This window comes from Pteropus vampyrus, unplaced genomic scaffold, assembly GCF_000151845.1.
Source record: "Pteropus vampyrus isolate Shadow unplaced genomic scaffold, Pvam_2.0 Scaffold1000003238, whole genome shotgun sequence".
NCBI classification, from domain to species: Eukaryota; Metazoa; Chordata; class Mammalia; order Chiroptera; family Pteropodidae; genus Pteropus; species Pteropus vampyrus.
Genome location: NW_011917640.1, coordinates 29,905 through 52,175, shown reverse-complemented (window position 1 = coordinate 52,175; position 22,271 = coordinate 29,905). Strand labels below are relative to the sequence as shown.

The 22,271-nt window shown below is 44.8% G+C and overlaps 3 pseudogenes; all 3 read right to left on the bottom strand.

Annotated features, from left to right (window-relative positions):
- Window positions 1-536: 536 nt before the first annotated feature.
- Window positions 537-1,106, bottom strand: LOC105311332 (annotated as a pseudogene).
- A 9,767-nt stretch (window positions 1,107-10,873) lies between these two features.
- On the bottom strand, window positions 10,874-11,470 carry LOC105311331 (annotated as a pseudogene).
- A 9,737-nt stretch (window positions 11,471-21,207) lies between these two features.
- Window positions 21,208-21,801, bottom strand: LOC105311330 (annotated as a pseudogene).
- Between the last annotated feature and the right edge of the window lie 470 nt (window positions 21,802-22,271).

Here is a 22,271-nt window from a genome sequence, read left to right as displayed (position 1 = left end):
AAGCCTTCATGTCGCTACCCAGCAGCGACAAACTAACATTTGCATCATTACGTGAGCTAAAATATTTCAGGCAAAGTCGGAAGACACCTTTTATTTTAATCCTGTCCAATCCCATTCTTCACTTCTTCCTTAGGGGCAACCGGTATCATGAATTCGATACCGCGTTCTTACACTTTAACTATGCACGAGCGCCCACATTCCCCAGGGCCTCAGACCACCTACCTCACCGCACCCCGATCTACCACATTGTTTGTAGGGGGACGATTGATTTTGTGTTTTCCAGGGTCCCACGGAATACCTTCTCCCTCCGTCCATGGAGATCCCGAGTCGGAGCAGAGACTCCTGGATACCAGCTTAAACCTTCGAAGGTGAGGGTTCCGCACACACCAATCAAGCAGAGACCTTTATTTATTTAGGAAGCAGTAACTTTATTGGAAGAAAACAACTTGTGAACATTTCGCAAGGGCAATACCGCAAGATGAATGCTCGGCTTGGTCACCACCGGAAGTCGTGGCTGTGGGAAAGGCAGTCCAGGCTCAGTTCTTCTTGCCGCTGTCGCCCAGGGTGAGCTTGTCAAAGAGGTAGTCCGCCAGGCCAGCTTCCGGGGACCCCATCTTGCGCAGGTTGGTGATATGGTCCCCCAACTCTTTGATGAACTTCGCCTTCTCGTGCAGGTAGTGACGCGTCAGGAAGTCGCACAGGTGGGCGTCGTTCTTGTCGGTGGCCAGCCGGTGCAGATCAAGCAGGCTCTGGTTCACGCGCTTCTCCAGGCTCAAGGCGCACTCCATGGCCCCCAGGCCGTTCTCCCATTCCTGTGGCTCAGGTTTCCTGATGTTGCGCAGGCGGATGCGGCCTCCACGCTGGTTCTGCAGCCACAGCAGCTTCTCCGCGGACTCCCTCTCCTTGCTCGACTGCTGCAGGAAGAACTGGCCGAAGTGCTTCAGGGCCACGTCCTCGCGGTCGAAGTGGAAGGCCATGGACTCGTACACGTAGGAGGCGTAGAGCTCCAGGTTGACCTGGTTGTTGATGGCGGCCTCACAGTCGGGGTGGTAGTTCTGGCGCACACACGGCGACGGCGATGGCGACGGCGGTGGCGGCGGCGGCGGCGGCGGCGGCGGCGGCGGCGGCGGGGTCGTCATGGTTGGCGGCGCTGGCGCGGGGGGCACGAAGGCCGAGGCAGCCGGGAAGCAGGAGCTGCCGGGTGGGCGGCAGCGGAGGCGGGGCCTCTGGGCGTCCCAGGGGTGGGCGACCAGGGCGGCCAGAGAAGACCTGCTGAGGTATTAGGCCGCGCTGGCCGTTAGCTCTGAAACGGGCCGGAAGAGGAAAACCGTTACTCCAGCGTCGCGGGGGCGGGGGGAGGAGGGGGCTCTGAGCGGGCCGCGTGTCATCGACGTGTTCCGGGTTCCATCGGAGCCTGGGTGGGGCAGGGAGAGTCTGCCCTGAGCGCCTGACATCTAATGAGTTTTCAGTTTTTCGATAATATTTCTGTTTCGCTAGAACTTTATCTGTCCTCTAATTGTCTCCGGCTATAGAAAACGTTTAATATTTTATAGATCCATTTTCTTCCCTTAAAATCGTGAGAATGTGAATTTCGATTTTTGACAAACTTCCCTCCCGTTTCCTGTATCGTGTCTGGGTTTCCCACACACTTCGCCCCCGAAATCGTTCTGGATTGTTTTTTCATTTTTATTAATCTTTTCTTTTCTTTTCTTTCTTTTCTCTTTTTTCTTTTTTTTTCTTTTTCCATCGTCACCTTAGATTTTACTTTCCCCATATATCGGGCAAAACTTTGTTCATTTATATTTGTGGATAAAGGACTCGCTCGATCAGCCTAGGTAATTAGTACGATCTGACCTAGAGCTGTGACGTCGCTTTCACTAGTAGGCATCTGCTTAAAGCGGGAGGGCAGAAAGTGTCCGTTATTTAGGGGCATTCTCCTTTGGGGGTACGCGGCATGGAGCCTACAGGTAAGACAGGGACGCTTCCTGTCGCCAAAATAAATATGATATTTCTGACATTGGGAGACTAGTGTTTTTCCCTTCTACGTAGATGTGTCCTATTGTTTCCCTTCTGTGCAGGTCTGCAGTCGTCTTAAAGTCATCCGCTGTCTTTGGGGTGTACTTTGGGGAGATTAAAGGGGTCAAATGCCACAAGCGCTTAGGGGTGGCGGAGGGTCAGAGCAGGGTAGGGTAAAACAGATCTGCTGTTCACAGAGTAGCTCTTTAATCTCACAGTCGAGCAAGGACCCTCCACAGTGTCGCAATTTTCATTTACTCTGTTCTTAGAGTTTCTCTGAACGTGATCAGGTTTTCCATGGCAGATGTTTCAAATTCTCCGAATTAACCAGTTTGCTAGCCTCCTCTTTTCCTACCTTTCAACAACTCCTCTCCATTTCCGGTCTCGCGATGGCACTCTTTCGTGTGCGCGCGCGCATGCACAGATAGTTTTTGTGTTCGGTTTACCAACATGATTCAATTGTTTTTTTAAAATAAAAATGAAAACGCCCACTTTCTGAATAGGCAATACATTTACACAGTTCGAAATCCACGGTGGTCTCCGCCGTCAACCATTGGATATTGTTTCTGATAACCAGGAGGAGAAACAGGATGAAAAAGAGGAAATCATACTCATGTTAAGAAAAAAGCATAGAGTCAGAATGAAGAAACTTTAGAGACATATTCTTTAGTTGCACGTTCTTTTTCCTAGTGCACATAGAGCATTTACCAAGATAGACCATATTCTAGGCCACAACGCAAGGTTCCGTAAATAGTAGTACATTATTCATACCATGAAAGGTACGTTCTCCGATGACAGTGAAATTGGATGAGAAATCATTAACATAAAGATATCAGTAGAAACACCCAAATATTTGGAAGCTAATGATACATTTTCAAACAACCGAAGGCTCGAAGAAGATATCAAAGGGAAAGTAGAAATTATTTAGAATTGAATGAAAGCGACAACACAGCTTAACACTTGTGAGTTGTAAAGTAGTACTTGCGTGTTGATTCATAACATTAAATTCCTGTATGAGAACAGAAGAAATGTCTCGCATCCATTATCTAAGCTTTTACCTCTTAAAAGTAGAAAAAGAAGACTAAAATACACCCAATTCAAGCAGAAGGAAGGAAATTATAAAGATATGAGCAGAAAACAGTGAAATAGAAAGCAAAGAAAACAATAGATTAAGTCAATGACATCGAAGTAGGTACTTTGAGAAAATCAAACAAACAAAAAGGTAAATCTTTAGGTAGGCCAAGCATCGTGGGTGTGTGGGGGGGGGAGGCGGGGTGTGGGGCGGGTGGTGAGGAGGGAGAGAGAGAGAGAAGACACAATTACCAGTTTCAGGAATGAGAGAGAAAACATCACTACGGATCCCACATTCAAAGGATGATAAGGGAATATAACTGTGATATGGGGTTATAAAGAAATATCCATTTTAGTTTTCATGCCCAGCTCCCGGCCAGAGGTCCTAAAACCCTTGTGATGTTCTAAGTGATAAGAGTAACAGAAGCATGTTTGGTTGTAATACTTGGTTTTTGTCCCCAGTTCCTGAAAGCTCTGGAGCGGTCAAGGTGAAAGGAGCATCTTTTGTTATTTGTAACAAACTCCTTTCAGCCACCCCTGAGTGCATGATAATGAGGCGACTTTTGGGAAGCCCCTAAAGATGGAGGGCTGGTTGCCAGGGGAACCAATCATGAGATTAGAGAGTTGGAGCTTTCAGTCCTTCATCCTGACTTTTGGAAGGGAGGGGAGCTGGAGGCTGAGTTAATCACAGATGGCCAGTGATTTTATTAATCACGCCGATTGTAATGTGGCCTCCATTAAAACCCTAATCAAAAGGGTTCAGAAAGCTTCTGGGTCGGTGAACATGGGGAGGTGCTGGGAGGGTGGATGCAACCAGGGAGGGCATGGATCCTCAATGCCCCTTGTCCCTAGACCTTGCCCTGCGCATCTCTTCCATGCGGCTGATCCTGAGTTGTATCCTGTTACAATAAACTAGTAAACTAGTAAGTAAACTGTTTTCCTGAGTTCTGTGAGCCTTTCTAGAAATTTATCATACCTGAGGAGGTTAGAGGAACTTCCAGTCTCTAGCCTCTCGGTCAGAAGATAGACAGGTGAGAACCTAGACCTGCAATCGGTGCCTGAATTGGGGGGTCGGGGGCAACTGTATGGGACTGAGTCCTTCACCTGTGGGATCTGCGCAAAGTCTAGGTAGGTGGTGCCGTAGCTGAAGTTTCGGACTCCCCGTTGGTATCTAGAAAGATGGAGAATCAGTCGGTGTGAGGAGAAAAAAAAATACACATTTGTTGTCAGAAGTGTTTTCTTCGGTGATAAACAACTGTATGCCAATAAACGCAACAACATAGGTGAAGTTAAACTGCGGGTTAAGCTAACATATGAACTTAGATAACAAAAAAATTCTAACTAAAAGTGGTACTAAAAGAAATCGACATTGCTAAGTTGCGTACACACAGGTACCAAGAAGAAAAATATACCGTGAATGGCCCTGTATCTATCGCGTACCCTGCATTTTTACTTACTCGCCCCACAAAGAAAACTCCGGGCCCACATGGCTTTACCGAGGAACTCTGCTAAACATTTAAGTAATAAATAAGCAAAGTATACAAACTCTTTTAGAAAACTGAAGAGGAAGGAATATTTCCCAGCATATCCTATGAGGTCAGCATTACTCTCATACCAAAACCGGGCAAAACGTACAAGACAACTGCAAACCGGTATTCTTCATAAACATAGGTACAGATAATCTTAACAATGTTTTAGGAAATTGAGTCCAATAATGTACGCGAGAATAATATAGTATGATGAAGTGGGGTTCATCCCAGGAAAGCAAGGCTGGCTCAACATTCGAAAGTCAGTCAGCGTAATTCATCATATTAACGGGCTAAAGAAAAACGTAATGTAAGCATCTCGATACATTCATAAAAAAAAAATAGACAAATTCAATTACCCATGCCTGGTTTTTAAAAACATCTTAGCAAACTAAGAATAGGAGAGAACATTCCCAACCTCATATAGGGCTTCTGTTGAAAACCTACACCCAGCATCATGCTTACTTGTAGAAGGTTGAATGATTTCCACCCTGTGATCAGCAACAAGGCAAGGATATCCACTCTTGCCACTCCTAATCAACATTGAACTGGAGGTCTTAGTGTGTGAAATTAGGCAAGACAAAGGAATAAGAGGCACGCAGATTGGAAATGAAGAAATAAAACGGTCTCTAGTGCAGGCAACATCATTGTCTACATAGAAAATCTTGAAGTGTGTATAAGGAAGCTGCCGGAACAAACAAATGAGTTTAATAAATCTTAGAATATAAAGCCTACACACACACGCACACGCGCGCGCACACACACTCACACACACACACATATCCTGTATATATTATATATATACATATGTATATATATAAACCCCTCTTATTTCTGTATATTAGCAATATCTAAGTGAAAAAGGAAAATACATAGCATTTAGAAGGGCACCCAGAAAAGCCCACATGAAATACTTAGCTGTAAATCTTATGAAGTGTGTGAAGTTACGTACATTGAAAAGTACAAAGTACTGATGAAAAACACTAAAGACCACCTCAACCAAAGGAGAGGTGTACTGTGTTCATGGATTAGAGTGCTCCACATTGTTATGTCAATGTCCACCAAAACTGATCCACATCTTCCGCACAATTCCAATGAAAATCCAAGCAGGACATTTTGTAGAAACAGGTAAGCTGACTATTAAATTAATGTGGAGTGGCGATAAAAGTAGAACAGCTAAAACAAATTTTGAAAAGAACAAAGTTCTAGACTCACGCGGTCTGCTTTCAAGCCTTATTATACAACTACCATAATCAGACCAGCGTGGTACCGACAAAAATGTATATAGAGGTGAATGGAACAGGCATGAACCCACATCCGAACGGTCATGTAATTTCTGACGAAGGTGAAAAGGCGATTCAGTAAAGAAAGACATTCTTTTCAGCAAATGGTGTTGAACCAAGTCGACATCCCTATGCAAAATATAAACAAGCGAAATTCATCTCATCCAACACATAAAAATTAACTCGGGGTGGGCCATGCACCTAAATGTAAAACATGAAACCGTAAAACTTCTTGAGAAAGCGTAGGAGGCAATCTCTGAGATCTCGGGTGAGACAAATATGTATTAGACACTGCGCCAAAGCATGACCCATAAAAGAAGAAAATGATAAATTGGACTTCCTCAAAATTAAGAACTTATGATCTCAGAAAGGCACCATTAAGAGAATGAAAGGACGATGCACGGACCAGGAGAAAATATGTGTAAATCACATCTCTGATAAGGAACTTTTATCCAGAATATGTAAAGAATTCTCGATCATAAGGAAAAAAAAAGGGGGGGAAACACGGGAGTGCAAGACGTGAACGCACATTTCGCAAAATATATGGACGACAACTAAGCGTATGGAACGATGCTCAGAATCGTTAGTCACTAGAGAATTTCAAACCAAACCGCAATGAGATATCACTACACAATTATTAGCATGTCTAAACTTGAAACACTTAAAATAAGGATGCAGAACACCTGGAACTTCCGTATGTTGCCGGCGAGATTTAAAAACTGGGACAGCCACATTGGAATATGGTTTGGCAGTTTCTTATACAGTTCAACATACATTTACCATAGTCCTCGTCGATCCTAGTCCCAGGTATTTATTTAACTGAAACGAAAACCTACGTGCACACCAAAACCTCTATGTGGGTGTTTACGCCTGCTTTTTTGTAATTGCCACAGCCTGTATAAAGCAAATATCCTTCAACTGATGAATAGGATAAACCAACCATGTTATATCCATATAATGGAATTCCACTCCACAATCAAAAGGAATGAATTACTAACCCATGCAACGGCATAGATGAATCGCTACCGGATTAGGTCAAGTGAAAGAAGGCAGACTCAAAAGGAAACACGCTGTGCGTTTTCATGTATACGACATTCTGGAAAAGGCAAAAGTATAGACACAGAAAGCAGATAAGTTTTCCGGATGTGGGAGGAGAGATTCACTGTCCGGGCACACAAGATGGGGGGCTTCTGGGAGTGACGGATCTGTTCTATATCTTGATCGTTGTGGTCGTTACACAACTGTGTGCTTTTGTCAAAACTCTCAGAACTGGACATTGAAAAATGTGAATGCCATCGAATGTAAATTTTACCTTGATTGGAAAACCAACTAAATCATAGCGACAAAAGAGAAGAAACTAGGCTTTTAGCCAGGGAAACACATACACACGCGCACACTCACATGTATAACCTAAGAGCACGTAGAGGACATATTCAAATAAGTATACCTTCATGTACGATAATATGAATGGCATCCATAGACGCCCTAGGAAGACATTAAACCCATGATAAACATTTGTAATGAAAATCGTACCTGTGCTGAAAACTTTCGGTAGTCTGGGTTAATTGTTCCTCGTTTTCTAGATAAAAGTGTCATGTGATACAGACCGAAAAGCGCCTAACCTATTCCATCCACATCGAAATATGGATAAAGAATACTTTCACGGTGTACTTGTACCTTTTAAAATAATGTTGACCGCTTGAAATTTAGTGACATATAAAAAGCATTAATTTCGGTTTTAGACAAATGAAACAGTGACTGATGCACGTTTTGCAGTTTGATGACTTTTGTGTAGTCTTTTTGGCCTCATCTTCATCGTAAGTGGGGATTAATAGGCGGATTTGACGATCGTGTTTTGTTTTGATTTTGTTTGTTTGTTTTTTCTTTTCTGTTTATGTTTTGCCCTGCTTTTGTAGAGAAAATTAATCAATATTTCTTCTGGATAGGGGAAAAATCTGGAGCAGAAACTCAAACCTGTAGATAATTAAATCAGTGGCGCCTGTAGCATTTTGTAAAATTCGGGGTTAGCATATGGGCTAAACAGGAATTAACTTAAAGGAAATCCTCGATCGTGCAAATTATTTTCATTTGCATGTGACTCCCGAATATATAGTACTCTTCATAGAAGATCGTTTTCATGGGGGAACTGCAGAGCATTTTAGACAATAGCCTTGTGCAAAGAACACCAGATCGGAGACAAGGAGCTACACAAGATTAATAGAGAAATCAAGCCCCAAGGAGACATAAGATTTGAAAAGTCCATTTGATAACTCTATACAGACTAAGGATGAGAAGAGCTAATGAGGACCTATCTACCGTTTGGCAGGCACTGAGCTGTGAACAAACTCTGTCTCTCTTGAACTTCAGAATAGCAAATCTATAAAAGGGGACCGTTTATATAAGTAAAATTGACAAGCATTATTGGTCCCATTTTACACATTGGGAAACCAAGATCCAACGGGGTAACTAAATCGCCTAAAGCCGTATAGCTAGTGGCAGAGCTAGAAGTAACTTCCAGTCTCCCTAATGCAAAATGACATTGGCCCTTAAAGATACAATTTTTTTTTTTAAATCTCCATGACTATTTTATAACTACCAATGTGTACTTCTTAATCCCGCCCCCTTTTGGCCCGAGCCCCCAAACCCTCTCCCATCTGGTAACTCTCAAAATGTTCTCTGTATCTATGAGTTTGTTTCTGTTGTCTTTATTTTGTTTTTTAGATTCCAGACGTAAGTGAAGTCACGTGGCATTTGTCTTTGTCTGACTGACTCCACTCAGCACGATACCCTCTGTGTCTACGCATGTTGTCGCGGATGTAACGATTTCATTCTTTTCTTTATTATTTATTTATTTTAGATGGCTGAACAATATTCCATTGTGTATATGTAGCACCTCTTCTTTATCCATGCGCCTACTGATGGACACCCAGGTCGCCTCCATATATTGGCTATGGTAAATATTTACATGTGTTGTAAACAATGCTGCAATAAACGTATGGATTCACATGTCCCTTCAGAGTAGTTTTCTGGGTTTCCTTGGATAAATAACCGGAAGTGGGATGACTGGGTCCTTCTTTGTCTAGCGTCATAGCTTTTGTTTTAAAGTCTATTTGGTCTGGTATAAGTATTGCTACCCCGGCTTTTTTGTTGTCGTTGTCTCCATTTTCATGAGATATCTTTTTCCATCCCTTTACTTGACAGCCTGGGCGTGTCTTTCGATACGAAGCGAAAGAAAAAGAAAGAACAACCTAGAGAAGCAGGTCTATCATTTCCTTGGGAAATCTTTTTACTGAGAAATAATTTCTTTCTACCCATAGCCACGAAGACAAGGTAATGAGCTACCTCTTCTCCACATCGTGCAAGGAGAAGCCGGAGGGCACGCTGAGGTTAGGGACAGGCTGGTCTTGAGGTAAACTCTGAGCAGACACAGGTGGTCACATTGTGGAATGAGGCCACGGCCCAGGTGGGGCCAGCAGCTCCCTGCTGTTCCAACACCTCGACCCATCCTCTAACATTAGCTGCCCTGGGCTCGGGGCTGGCTGGGCCATGCTCTCTCTACGCTCTCATTCTGGTGAGCTCATCCGGTCCCATGACCTCAACGCCCTCTATAGTTGATGTCTCCCCTACGAGTATGGATTTCCAGACCCGAGATCCCACCTGAGCGCCAGATTCATTCTTCTGGCTACCTGCATGACGTTTGCACTTGGACGTCTAACGGGCATCTCAGATTTTACAGGACGTGCCTTACCCACCCATCTACCCAGACGTACCCTCTGCAAACATCCCCAGATTGATAAATAGCACTACCACCAACCCGGTGTTGGAGACCGAACACTAGATCCTAGCTTGATTTCCCCGTTTCCCCATCCTCACCTCTGGTCCATAAGGAAATCTTGTCAACTCGTCCAATCCATCTGGAATTGGTCTACAGCTCTCGATTTCCTCAGTCCGGCCACCATCGCCTCTCACCTGGACCAGCTATAATATCTCCTAACTGGTTTCCCACCTTCAACTCTCCCCCATCCTCTACATTGTGCAAAGCCGTGAGTCATTGTCTTAACACTGGGCTTGGTGGTGGTGGTGGTGGTGGAGGAGTGATTCTACTTAATATTCAATATCAGAAATTTGAACTTCAGACTTGACCTTATCTTTTTTCAACCCTTCTAATGAGGTATTTTGTGTGCTTTTGCTACCGTGTTACCATGGTGGGAAAGAAAAAAGAGAGAGAGAGAGAGAGAGTACAATTGAAGGGAAAACAAAAAGAAAAACAAAAACAAAAACCCGTATTTGGATGTTTTGTCAGGGCGATGAGCATGTCCGGCATGGCGACCTAGGAAGTCACTCCCATGTCTACGGGAAAGTCCACCTGACGCTCATTGCCCTTTATTGCTGTTGCCCAGGACGGGCTTATCAAAGAGGCCCTCTACTATTCAGACTTCCAAAGCCTTCATGTCGCTACCCAGCAGCGACAAACTAACATTTGCATCATTACGTGAGCTAAAATATTTCAGGCAAAGTCGGAAGACACCTTTTATTTTAATCCTGTCCAATCCCATTCTTCACTTCTTCCTTAGGGGCAACCGGTATCATGAATTCGATACCGCGTTCTTATACTTTAACTATGCACGAGCGCCCACATTCCCCAGGGCCTCAGACCACCTACCTCACCGCACCCCGATCTACCACATTGTTTGTAGGGGGACGATTGATTTTGTGTTTTCCAGGGTCCCACGGAATACCTTCTCCCTCCGTCCATGGAGATCCCGAGTTGGAGCAGAGACTCCTGGATACCAGCTTAAACCTTCGAAGGTGAGGGTTCCGCACACACCAATCAAGCAGAGACCTTTATTTATTTAGGAAGCAGTAACTTTATTGGAAGAAAACAACTTGTGAACATTTCGCAAGGGCAATACCGCAAGATGAATGCTCGGCTTGGTCACCACCGGAAGTCGTGGCTGTGGGAAAGGCAGTCCAGGCTCAGTTCTTCTTGCCGCTGTCGCCCAGGGTGAGCTTGTCAAAGAGGTAGTCCGCCAGGCCAGCTTCTGGGGACCCCATCTTGCGCAGGTTGGTGATATGGTCCCCCAACTCTTTGATGAACTTCGCCTTCTCGTGCAGGTAGTGACGCGTCAGGAAGTCGCACAGGTGGGCGTCGTTCTTGTCGGTGGCCAGCCGGTGCAGATCAAGCAGGCTCTGGTTCACGCGCTTCTCCAGGCTCAAGGCGCACTCCATGGCCCCCAGGCCGTTCTCCCATTCCTGTGGCTCAGGTTTCCTGATGTTGCGCAGGCGGATGCGGCCTCCACGCTGGTTCTGCAGCCACAGCAGCTTCTCCGCGGACTCCCTCTCCTTGCTCGACTGCTGCAGGAAGAACTGGCCGAAGTGCTTCAGGGCCACGTCCTCGCGGTCGAAGTGGAAGGCCATGGACTCGTACACGTAGGAGGCGTAGAGCTCCAGGTTGACCTGGTTGTTGATGGCGGCCTCACAGTCGGGGTGGTAGTTCTGGCGCACACACGGCGACGGCGATGGCGACGGCGGTGGCGGCGGCGGCGGCGGCGGCGGCGGCGGCGGGGTCGTCATGGTTGGCGGCGCTGGCGCGGGGGGCACGAAGGCCGAGGCAGCCGGGAAGCAGGAGCTGCCGGGTGGGCGGCAGCGGAGGCGGGGCCTCTGGGCGTCCCAGGGGTGGGCGACCAGGGCGGCCAGAGAAGACCTGCTGAGGTATTAGGCCGCGCTGGCCGTTAGCTCTGAAACGGGCCGGAAGAGGAAAACCGTTACTCCAGCGTCGCGGGGGCGGGGGGAGGAGGGGGCTCTGAGCGGGCCGCGTGTCATCGACGTGTTCCGGGTTCCATCGGAGCCTGGGTGGGGCAGGGAGAGTCTGCCCTGAGCGCCTGACATCTAATGAGTTTTCAGTTTTTCGATAATATTTCTGTTTCGCTAGAACTTTATCTGTCCTCTAATTGTCTCCGTCTATAGAAAACGTTTAATATTTTATAGATCCATTTTCTTCCCTTAAAATCGTGAGAATGTGAATTTCGATTTTTGACAAACTTCCCTCCCGTTTCCTGTATCGTGTCTGGGTTTCCCACACACTTCGCCCCCGAAATCGTTCTGGATTGTTTTTTCATTTTTATTAAACTTTTCTTTTCTTTTCTTTCTTTTCTTTCTTTTCTCTTTTTTCTTTTTTTTTCTTTTTCCATCGTCACCTTAGATTTTACTTTCCCCATATATCGGGCAAAACTTTGTTCATTTATATTTGTGGATAAAGGACTCGCTCGATCAGCCTAGGTAATTAGTACGATCTGACCTAGAGCTGTGACGTCGCTTTCACTAGTAGGCATCTGCTTAAAGCGGGAGGGCAGAAAGTGTCCGTTATTTAGGGGCATTCTCCTTTGGGGGTACGCGGCATGGAGCCTACAGGTAAGACAGGGACGCTTCCTGTCGCCAAAATAAATATGATATTTCTGACATTGGGAGACTAGTGTTTTTCCCTTCTACGTAGATGTGTCCTATTGTTTCCCTTCTGTGCAGGTCTGCAGTCGTCTTAAAGTCATCCGCTGTCTTTGGGGTGTACTTTGGGGAGATTAAAGGGGTCAAATGCCACAAGCGCTTAGGGGTGGCGGAGGGTCAGAGCAGGGTAGGGTAAAACAGATCTGCTGTTCACAGAGTAGCTCTTTAATCTCACAGTCGAGCAAGGACCCTCCACAGTGTCGCAATTTTCATTTACTCTGTTCTTAGAGTTTCTCTGAACGTGATCAGGTTTTCCATGGCAGATGTTTCAAATTCTCCGAATTAACCAGTTTGCTAGCCTCCTCTTTTCCTACCTTTCAACAACTCCTCTCCATTTCCGGTCTCGCGATGGCACTCTTTCGTGTGTGCGCGCGCATGCACAGATAGTTTTTGTGTTCGGTTTACCAACATGATTCAATTGTTTTTTTTAAAATAAAAATGAAAACGCCCACTTTCTGAATAGGCAATACATTTACAGTTCGAAATCCACAGTGGTCTCCGCCGTCAACCATTGGATATTGTTTCTGATAACCAGGAGGAGAAACAGGATGAAAAAGAGGAAATCATACTCATGTTAAGAAAAAAGCATAGAGTCAGAATGAAGAAACTTTAGAGACATATTCTTTAGTTGCACGTTCTTTTTCCTAGTGCACATAGAGCATTTACCAAGATAGACCATATTCTAGGCCACAACACAAGGTTCCGTAAATAGTAGTACATTATTCATACCATGAAAGGTACGTTCTCCGATGACAGTGAAATTGGATGAGAAATCGTTAACATAAAGATATCAGTAGAAACACCCAAATATTTGGAAGCTAATGATACATTTTCAAACAACCGAAGGCTCGAAGAAGATATCAAAGGGAAAGTAGAAATTATTTAGAATTGAATGAAAGCGACAACACAGCTTAACACTTGTGAGTTGTAAAGTAGTACTTGCGTGTTGATTCATAACATTAAATTCCTGTATGAGAACAGAAGAAATGTCTCGCATCCATTATCTAAGCTTTTACCTCTTAAAAGTAGAAAAAGAAGACTAAAATACACCCAATTCAAGCAGAAGGAAGGAAATTATAAAGATATGAGCAGAAAACAGTGAAATAGAAAGCAAAGAAAACAATAGATTAAGTCAATGACATCGAAGTAGGTACTTTGAGAAAATCAAACAAACAAAAAGGTAAATCTTTAGGTAGGCCAATCATCGTGGGTGTGTGGGGGGGGAGGCGGGGTGTGGGGCGGGTGGTGAGGAGGGAGAGAGAGAGAGAAGACACAATTACCAGTTTCAGGAATGAGAGAGAAAACATCACTACGGATCCCACATTCAAAGGATGATAAGGGAATATAACTGTGATATGGGGTTATAAAGAAATATCCATTTTAGTTTTCATGCCCAGCTCCCGGCCAGAGGTCCTAAAACCCTTGTGATGTTCTAAGTGATAAGAGTAACAGAAGCATGTTTGGTTGTAATACTTGGTTTTTGTCCCCAGTTCCTGAAAGCTCTGGAGCGGTCAAGGTGAAAGGAGCATCTTTTGTTATTTGTAACAAACTCCTTTCAGCCACCCCTGAGTGCATGATAATGAGGCGACTTTTGGGAAGCCCCTAAAGATGGAGGGCTGGTTGCCAGGGGAACCAATCATGAGATTAGAGAGTTGGAGCTTTCAGTCCTTCATCCTGACTTTTGGAAGGGAGGGGAGCTGGAGGCTGAGTTAATCACAGATGGCCAGTGATTTTATTAATCACGCCGATTGTAATGTGGCCTCCATTAAAACCCTAATCAAAAGGGTTCAGAAAGCTTCTGGGTTGGTGAACATGGGGAGGTGCTGGGAGGGTGGATGCAACCAGGGAGGGCATGGATCCTCAATGCCCCTTGTCCCTAGACCTTGCCCTGCGCATCTCTTCCATGCGGCTGATCCTGAGTTGTATCCTGTTACAATAAACTAGTAAACTAGTAAGTAAACTGTTTTCCTGAGTTCTGTGAGCCTTTCTAGAATTTATCATACCTGAGGAGGTTAGAGGAACTTCCAGTCTCTAGCCTCTCGGTCAGAAGATAGACAGGTGAGAACCTAGACCTGCAATCGGTGCCTGAATTGGGGGGTCGGGGGCAACTGTATGGGACTGAGTCCTTCACCTGTGGGATCTGCGCAAAGTCTAGGTAGGTGGTGCCGTAGCTGAAGTTTCGGACTCCCCGTTGGTATCTAGAAAGATGGAGAATCAGTCGGTGTGAGGAGAAAAAAAAATACACATTTGTTGTCAGAAGTGTTTTCTTCGGTGATAAACAACTGTATGCCAATAAACGCAACAACATAGGTGAAGTTAAACTGCGGGTTAAGCTAACATATGAACTTAGATAACAAAAAAATTCTAACTAAAAGTGGTACTAAAAGAAATCGACATTGCTAAGTTGCGTACACACAGGTACCAAGAAGAAAAATATACCGTGAATGGCCCTGTATCTATCGCGTACCCTGCATTTTTACTTACTCGCCCCACAAAGAAAACTCCGGGCCCACATGGCTTTACCGAGGAACTCTGCTAAACATTTAAGTAATAAATAAGCAAAGTATACAAACTCTTTTAGAAAACTGAAGAGGAAGGAATATTTCCCAGCATGTCCTATGAGGTCAGCATTACTCTCATACCAAAACCGGGCAAAACGTACAAGACAACTGCAAACCGGTATTCTTCATAAACATAGGTAGAGATAATCTTAACAATGTTTTAGGAAATTGAGTCCAATAATGTACGCGAGAATAATATAGTATGATGAAGTGGGGTTCATCCCAGGAAAGCAAGGCTGGTTCAACATTCGAAAGTCAGTCAGCGTAATTCATCATATTAACGGGCTAAAGAAAAACGTAATGTAAGCATCTCGATACATTCATAAAAAAAAAATAGACAAATTCAATTACCCATGCCTGGTTTTTAAAAACATCTTAGCAAACTAAGAATAGGAGAGAACATTCCCAACCTCATATAGGGCTTCTGTTGAAAACCTACACCCAGCATCATGCTTACTTGTAGAAGGTTGAATGATTTCCACCCTGTGATCAGCAACAAGGCAAGGATATCCACTCTTGCCACTCCTAATCAACATTGAACTGGAGGTCTTAGTGTGTGAAATTAGGCAAGACTAGTGCAGGCAACATCATTGTCTACATAGAAAATCTTGAAGTGTGTATAAGGAAGCTGCCGGAACAAACAAATGAGTTTAATAAGATCTTAGAATATAAAGCCTACACACACACGCACGCGCGCACACACACACACACACACACACACACACACACGCACACGCGCGCGCACACACACACACACACACACACATATCCTGTATATATTATATATATACATATATATATATATATAAACCCCTCTTATTTCTGTATATTAGCAATATCTAAGTGAAAAAGGAAAATACATAGCATTTAGAAGGGCACCCAGAAAAGCCCACATGAAATACTTAGCTGTAAATCTTATGAAGTGTGTGAAGTTACGTACATTGAAAAGTACAAAGTACTGATGAAAAACACTAAAGACCACCTCAACCAAAGGAGAGGTGTACTGTGTTCATGGATTAGAGTGCTCCACATTGTTATGTCAATGTCCACCAAAACTGATCCACATCTTCCGCACAATTCCAATGAAAATCCAAGCAGGACATTTTGTAGAAACAGGTAAGCTGACTATTAAATTAATGTGGAGTGGCGATAAAAGTAGAACAGCTAAAACAAATTTTGAAAAGAACAAAGTTGGTAGACTCACGCGGTCTGCTTTCAAGCCTTATTATACAACTACCATAATCAGACCAGCGTGGTACCGACAAAAATGTATATAGAGGTGAATGGAACAGGCATGAACCCACATCCGAACGGTCAATTAATTTCTGACGAAGGTGAAAAGGCGATTCAGTAAAGAAAGACATTCTTTTCAGCAAATGGTGTTGAACCAAGTCGACATCCCTATGCAAAATATAAACAAGCCAAATTCATCTCATCCAACACATAAAAATTAACTCGGGGTGGGCCATGCACCTAAATGTAAAACATGAAACCGTAAAACTTCTTGAGAAAGCGTAGGAGGCAATCTCTGAGATCTCGGGTGAGACAAATATGTATTAGACACTGCGCCAAAGCATGACCCATAAAAGAAGAAAATGATAAATTGGACTTCCTCAAAATTAAGAACTTATGATCTCAGAAAGGCACCATTAAGAGAATGAAAGGACGATGCACGGACCAGGAGAAAATATGTGTAAATCACATCTCTGATAAGGAACTTTTATCCAGAATATGTAAAGAATTCTCGATCATAAGGAAAAAAAAAGGGGGGGAAACACGGGAGTGCAAGACGTGAACGCACATTTCGCAAAATATATGGACGACAACTAAGCGTATGGAACGATGCTCGGAATCGTTAGTCACTAGAGAATTTCAAACCAAACCGCAATGAGATATCACTACACAATTATTAGCATGTCTAAACTTGAAACACTTAAAATAAGGATGCAGAACACCTGGAACTTCCGTATGTTGCCGGCGAGATTTAAAAACTGGGACAGCCACATTGGAATATGGTTTGGCAGTTTCTTATACAGTTCAACATACATTTACCATAGTCCTCGTCGATCCTAGTCCCAGGTATTTATTTAACTGAAACGAAAACCTACGTGCACACCAAAACCTCTATGTGGGTGTTTACGCCTGCTTTTTTGTAATTGCCACAGCCTGTATAAAGCAAATATCCTTCAACTGATGAATAGGATAAACCAACCATGTTATATCCATATAATGGAATTCCACTCCACAATCAAAAGGAATGAATTACTAACCCATGCAACGGCGTAGATGAATCGCTACCGGATTAGGTCAAGTGAAAGAAGGCAGACTCAAAAGGAAACACGCTGTGCGTTTTCATGTATACGACATTCTGGAAAAGGCAAAAGTATAGACACAGAAAGCAGATAAGTTTTCCGGATGTGGGAGGAGAGATTCACTGTCCGGGCACACAAGATGGGGGGCTTCTGGGAGTGACGGATCTGTTCTATATCTTGATCGTTGTGGTCGTTACACAACTGTGTGCTTTTGTCAAAACTCTCAGAACTGGACATTGAAAAATGTGAATGCCATCGAATGTAAATTTTACCTTGATTGGAAAACCAACTAAATCATAGCGACAAAAGAGAAGAAACTAGGCTTTTAGCCAGGGAAACACATACACACGCGCACACTCACATGTATAACCTAAGAGCACGTAGAGGACATATTCAAATAAGTATACCTTCATGTACGATAATATGAATGGCATCCATAGACGCCCTAGGAAGACATTAAACCCATGATAAACATTTGTAATGAAAATCGTACCTGTGCTGAAAACTTTCGGTAGTCTGGGTTAATTGTTCCTCATTTTCTAGATAAAAGTGTCATGTGATACAGACCGAAAAGCGCCTAACCTATTCCATCCACATCGAAATATGGATAAAGAATACTTTCACGGTGTACTTGTACCTTTTAAAATAATGTTGACCGCTTGAAATTTAGTGACATATAAAAAGCATTAATTTCGGTTTTAGACAAATGAAACAGTGACTGATGCACGTTTTGCAGTTTGATGACTTTTGTGTAGTCTTTTTGGCCTCATCTTCATCGTAAGTGGGGATTAATAGGCGGATTTGACGATCGTGTTTTGTTTTGATTTTGTTTGTTTGTTTTTTCTTTTCTGTTTATGTTTTGCCCTGCTTTTGTAGAGAAAATTAATCAATATTTCTTCTGGATAGGGGAAAAATCTGGAGCAGAAACTCAAACCTGTAGATAATTAAATCAGTGGCGCCTGTAGCATTTTGTAAAATTCGGGGTTAGCATATGGGCTAAACACGAATTAACTTAAAGGAAATCCTCGGTCGTGCAAATTATTTTCATTTGCATGTGACTCCCGAATATATAGTACTCTTCATAGAAGATCGTTTTCATGGGGGAACTGCAGAGCATTTTAGACAATAGCCTTGTGCAAAGAACACCAGATCGGAGACAAGGAGCTACACAAGATTAATAGAGAAATCAAGCCCCAAGGAGACATAAGATTTGAAAAGTCCATTTGATAACTCTATACAGACTAAGGATGAGAAGAGCTAATGAGGACCTATCTACCGTTTGGCAGGCACTGAGCTGTGAACAAACTCTGTCTCTCTTGAACTTCAGAATAGCAAATCTATAAAAGGGGACCGTTTATATAAGTAAAATTGACAAGCATTATTGGTCCCATTTTACACATTGGGAAACCAAGATCCAACGGGGTAACTAAATCGCCTAAAGCCGTATAGCTAGTGGCAGAGCTAGAAGTAACTTCCAGTCTCCCTAATGCAAAATGACATTGGCCCTTAAAGATACAATTTTTTTTTTTAAATCTCCATGACTATTTTATAACTACCAATGTGTACTTCTTAATCCCGCCCCCTTTTGGCCCGAGCCCCCAAACCCTCTCCCATCTGGTAACTCTCAAAATGTTCTCTGTATCTATGAGTTTGTTTCTGTTGTCTTTATTTTGTTTTTTAGATTCCAGACGTAAGTGAAGTCACGTGGCATTTGTCTTTGTCTGACTGACTCCACTCAGCACGATACCCTCTGTGTCTACGCATGTTGTCGCGGATGTAACGATTTCATTCTTTTCTTTATTATTTATTTATTTTAGATGGCTGAACAATATTCCATTGTGTATATGTAGCACCTCTTCTTTATCCATGCGCCTACTGATGGACACCCAGGTCGCCTCCATATATTGGCTATGGTAAATATTTACATGTGTTGTAAACAATGCTGCAATAAACGTATGGATTCACATGTCCCTTCAGAGTAGTTTTCTGGGTTTCCTTGGATAAATAACCGGAAGTGGGATGACTGGGTCCTTCTTTGTCTAGCGTCATAGCTTTTGTTTTAAAGTCTATTTGGTCTGGTATAAGTATTGCTACCCCGGCTTTTTTGTTGTCGTTGTCTCCATTTTCATGAGATATCTTTTTCCATCCCTTTACTTGACAGCCTGGGCGTGTCTTTCGATACGAAGCGAAAGAAAAAGAAAGAACAACCTAGAGAAGCAGGTCTATCATTTCCTTGGGAAATCTTTTTACTGAGAAATAATTTCTTTCTACCCATAGCCACGAAGACAAGGTAATGAGCTACCTCTTCTCCACATCGTGCAAGGAGAAGCCGGAGGGCACGCTGAGGTTAGGGACAGGCTGGTCTTGAGGTAAACTCTGAGCAGACACAGGTGGTCACATTGTGGAATGAGGCCACGGCCCAGGTGGGGCCAGCAGCTCCCTGCTGTTCCAACACCTCGACCCATCCTCTAACATTAGCTGCCCTGGGCTCGGGGCTGGCTGGGCCATGCTCTCTCTACGCTCTCATTCTGGTGAGCTCATCCGGTCCCATGACCTCAACGCCCTCTATAGTTGATGTCTCCCCTACGAGTATGGATTTCCAGACCCGAGATCCCACCTGAGCGCCAGATTCATTCTTCTGGCTACCTGCATGACGTTTGCACTTGGACGTCTAACGGGCATCTCAGATTTTACAGGACGTGCCTTACCCACCCATCTACCCAGCCGTACCCTCTGCAAACATCCCCAGATTGATAAATAGCACTACCACCAACCCGGTGTTGGAGACCGAACACTAGATCCTAGCTTGATTTCCCCGTTTCCCAATCCTCACCTCTGGTCCATAAGGAAATCTTGTCAACTCGTCCAATCCATCTGGAATTGGTCTACAGCTCTCGATTTCCTCAGTCCGGCCACCATCGCCTCTCACCTGGACCAGCTATAATATCTCCTAACTGGTTTCCCACCTTCAACTCTCCCCCATCCTCTACATTGTGCAAAGCCGTGAGTCATTGTCTTAACGCTGGGCTTGGTGGTGGTGGTGGTGGTGGAGGAGTTATTCTACTTAATATTCAATATCAGAAATTTGAACTTCAGACTTGACCTTATCTTTTTTCAACCCTTCTAATGAGGTATTTTGTGTGCTTTTGCTACCGTGTTACCATGGTGGGAAAGAAAAAAGAGAGAGAGAGAGAGAGAGTACAATTGAAGGGAAAACAAAAAGAAAAACAAAAACAAAAACCCGTATTTGGATGTTTTGTCAGGGCGATGAGCATGTCCGGCACGGCGACCTAGGAAGTCACTCCCATGTCTACGGGAAAGTCCACCTGACGCTCATTGCCCTTTATTGCTGTTGCCCAGGACGGGCTTATCAAAGAGGCCCTCTACTATTCAGACTTCCAAAGCCTTCATGTCGCTACCCAGCAGCGACAAACTAACATTTGCATCATTACGTGAGCTAAAATATTTCAGGCAAAGTCGGAAGACACCTTTTATTTTAATCCTGTCCAATCCCATTCTTCACTTCTTCCTTAGGGGCAACCGGTATCATGAATTCGATACCGCGTTCTTACACTTTAACTATGCACGAGCGCCCACATTCCCCAGGGCCTCAGACCACCTACCTCACCGCACCCCGATCTACCACATTGTTTGTAGGGGGACGATTGATTTTGTGTTTTCCAGGGTCCCACGGAATACCTTCTCCCTCCGTCCATGGAGATCCCGAGTCGGAGCAGAGACTCCTGGATACCAGCTTAAACCTTCGAAGGTGAGGGTTCCGCACACACCAATCAAGCAGAGACCTTTATTTATTTAGGAAGCAGTAACTTTATTGGAAGAAAACAACTTGTGAACATTTCGCAAGGGCAATACCGCAAGATGAATGCTCGGCTTGGTCACCACCGGAAGTCGTGGCTGTGGGAAAGGCAGTCCAGGCTCAGTTCTTCTTGCCGCTGTCGCCCAGGGTGAGCTTGTCAAAGAGGTAGTCCGCCAGGCCAGCTTCCGGGGACCCCATCTTGCGCAGGTTGGTGATATGGTCCCCCAACTCTTTGATGAACTTCGCCTTCTCGTGCAGGTAGTGACGCGTCAGGAAGTCGCACAGGTGGGCGTCGTTCTTGTCGGTGGCCAGCCGGTGCAGATCAAGCAGGCTCTGGTTCACGCGCTTCTCCAGGCTCAAGGCGCACTCCATGGCCCCCAGGCCGTTCTCCCATTCCTGTGGCTCAGGTTTCCTGATGTTGCGCAGGCGGATGCGGCCTCCACGCTGGTTCTGCAGCCACAGCAGCTTCTCCGCGGACTCCCTCTCCTTGCTCGACTGCTGCAGGAAGAACTGGCCGAAGTGCTTCAGGGCCACGTCCTCGCGGTCGAAGTGGAAGGCCATGGACTCGTACACGTAGGAGGCGTAGAGCTCCAGGTTGACCTGGTTGTTGATGGCGGCCTCACAGTCGGGGTGGTAGTTCTGGCGCACACACGGCGACGGCGATGGCGACGGCGGTGGCGGTGGCGGCGGCGGCGGCGGCGGCGGGGTCGTCATGGTTGGCGGCGCTGGCGCGGGGGGCACGAAGGCCGAGGCAGCCGGGAAGCAGGAGCTGCCGGGTGGGTGGCAGCGGAGGCGGGGCCTCTGGGCGTCCCAGGGGTGGGCGACCAGGGCGGCCAGAGAAGACCTGCTGAGGTATTAGGCCGCGCTGGCCGTTAGCTCTGAAACGGGCCGGAAGAGGAAAACCGTTACTCCAGCGTCGCGGGGGCGGGGGGAGGAGGGGGCTCTGAGCGGGCCGCGTGTCATCGACGTGTTCCGGGTTCCATCGGAGCCTGGGTGGGGCAGGGAGAGTCTGCCCTGAGCGCCTGACATCTAATGAGTTTTCAGTTTTTCGATAATATTTCTGTTTCGCTAGAACTTTATCTGTCCTCTAATTGTCTCCGTCTATAGAAAACGTTTAATATTTTATAAATCCATTTTCTTCCCTTAAAATCGTGAGAATGTGAATTTCGATTTTTGACAAACTT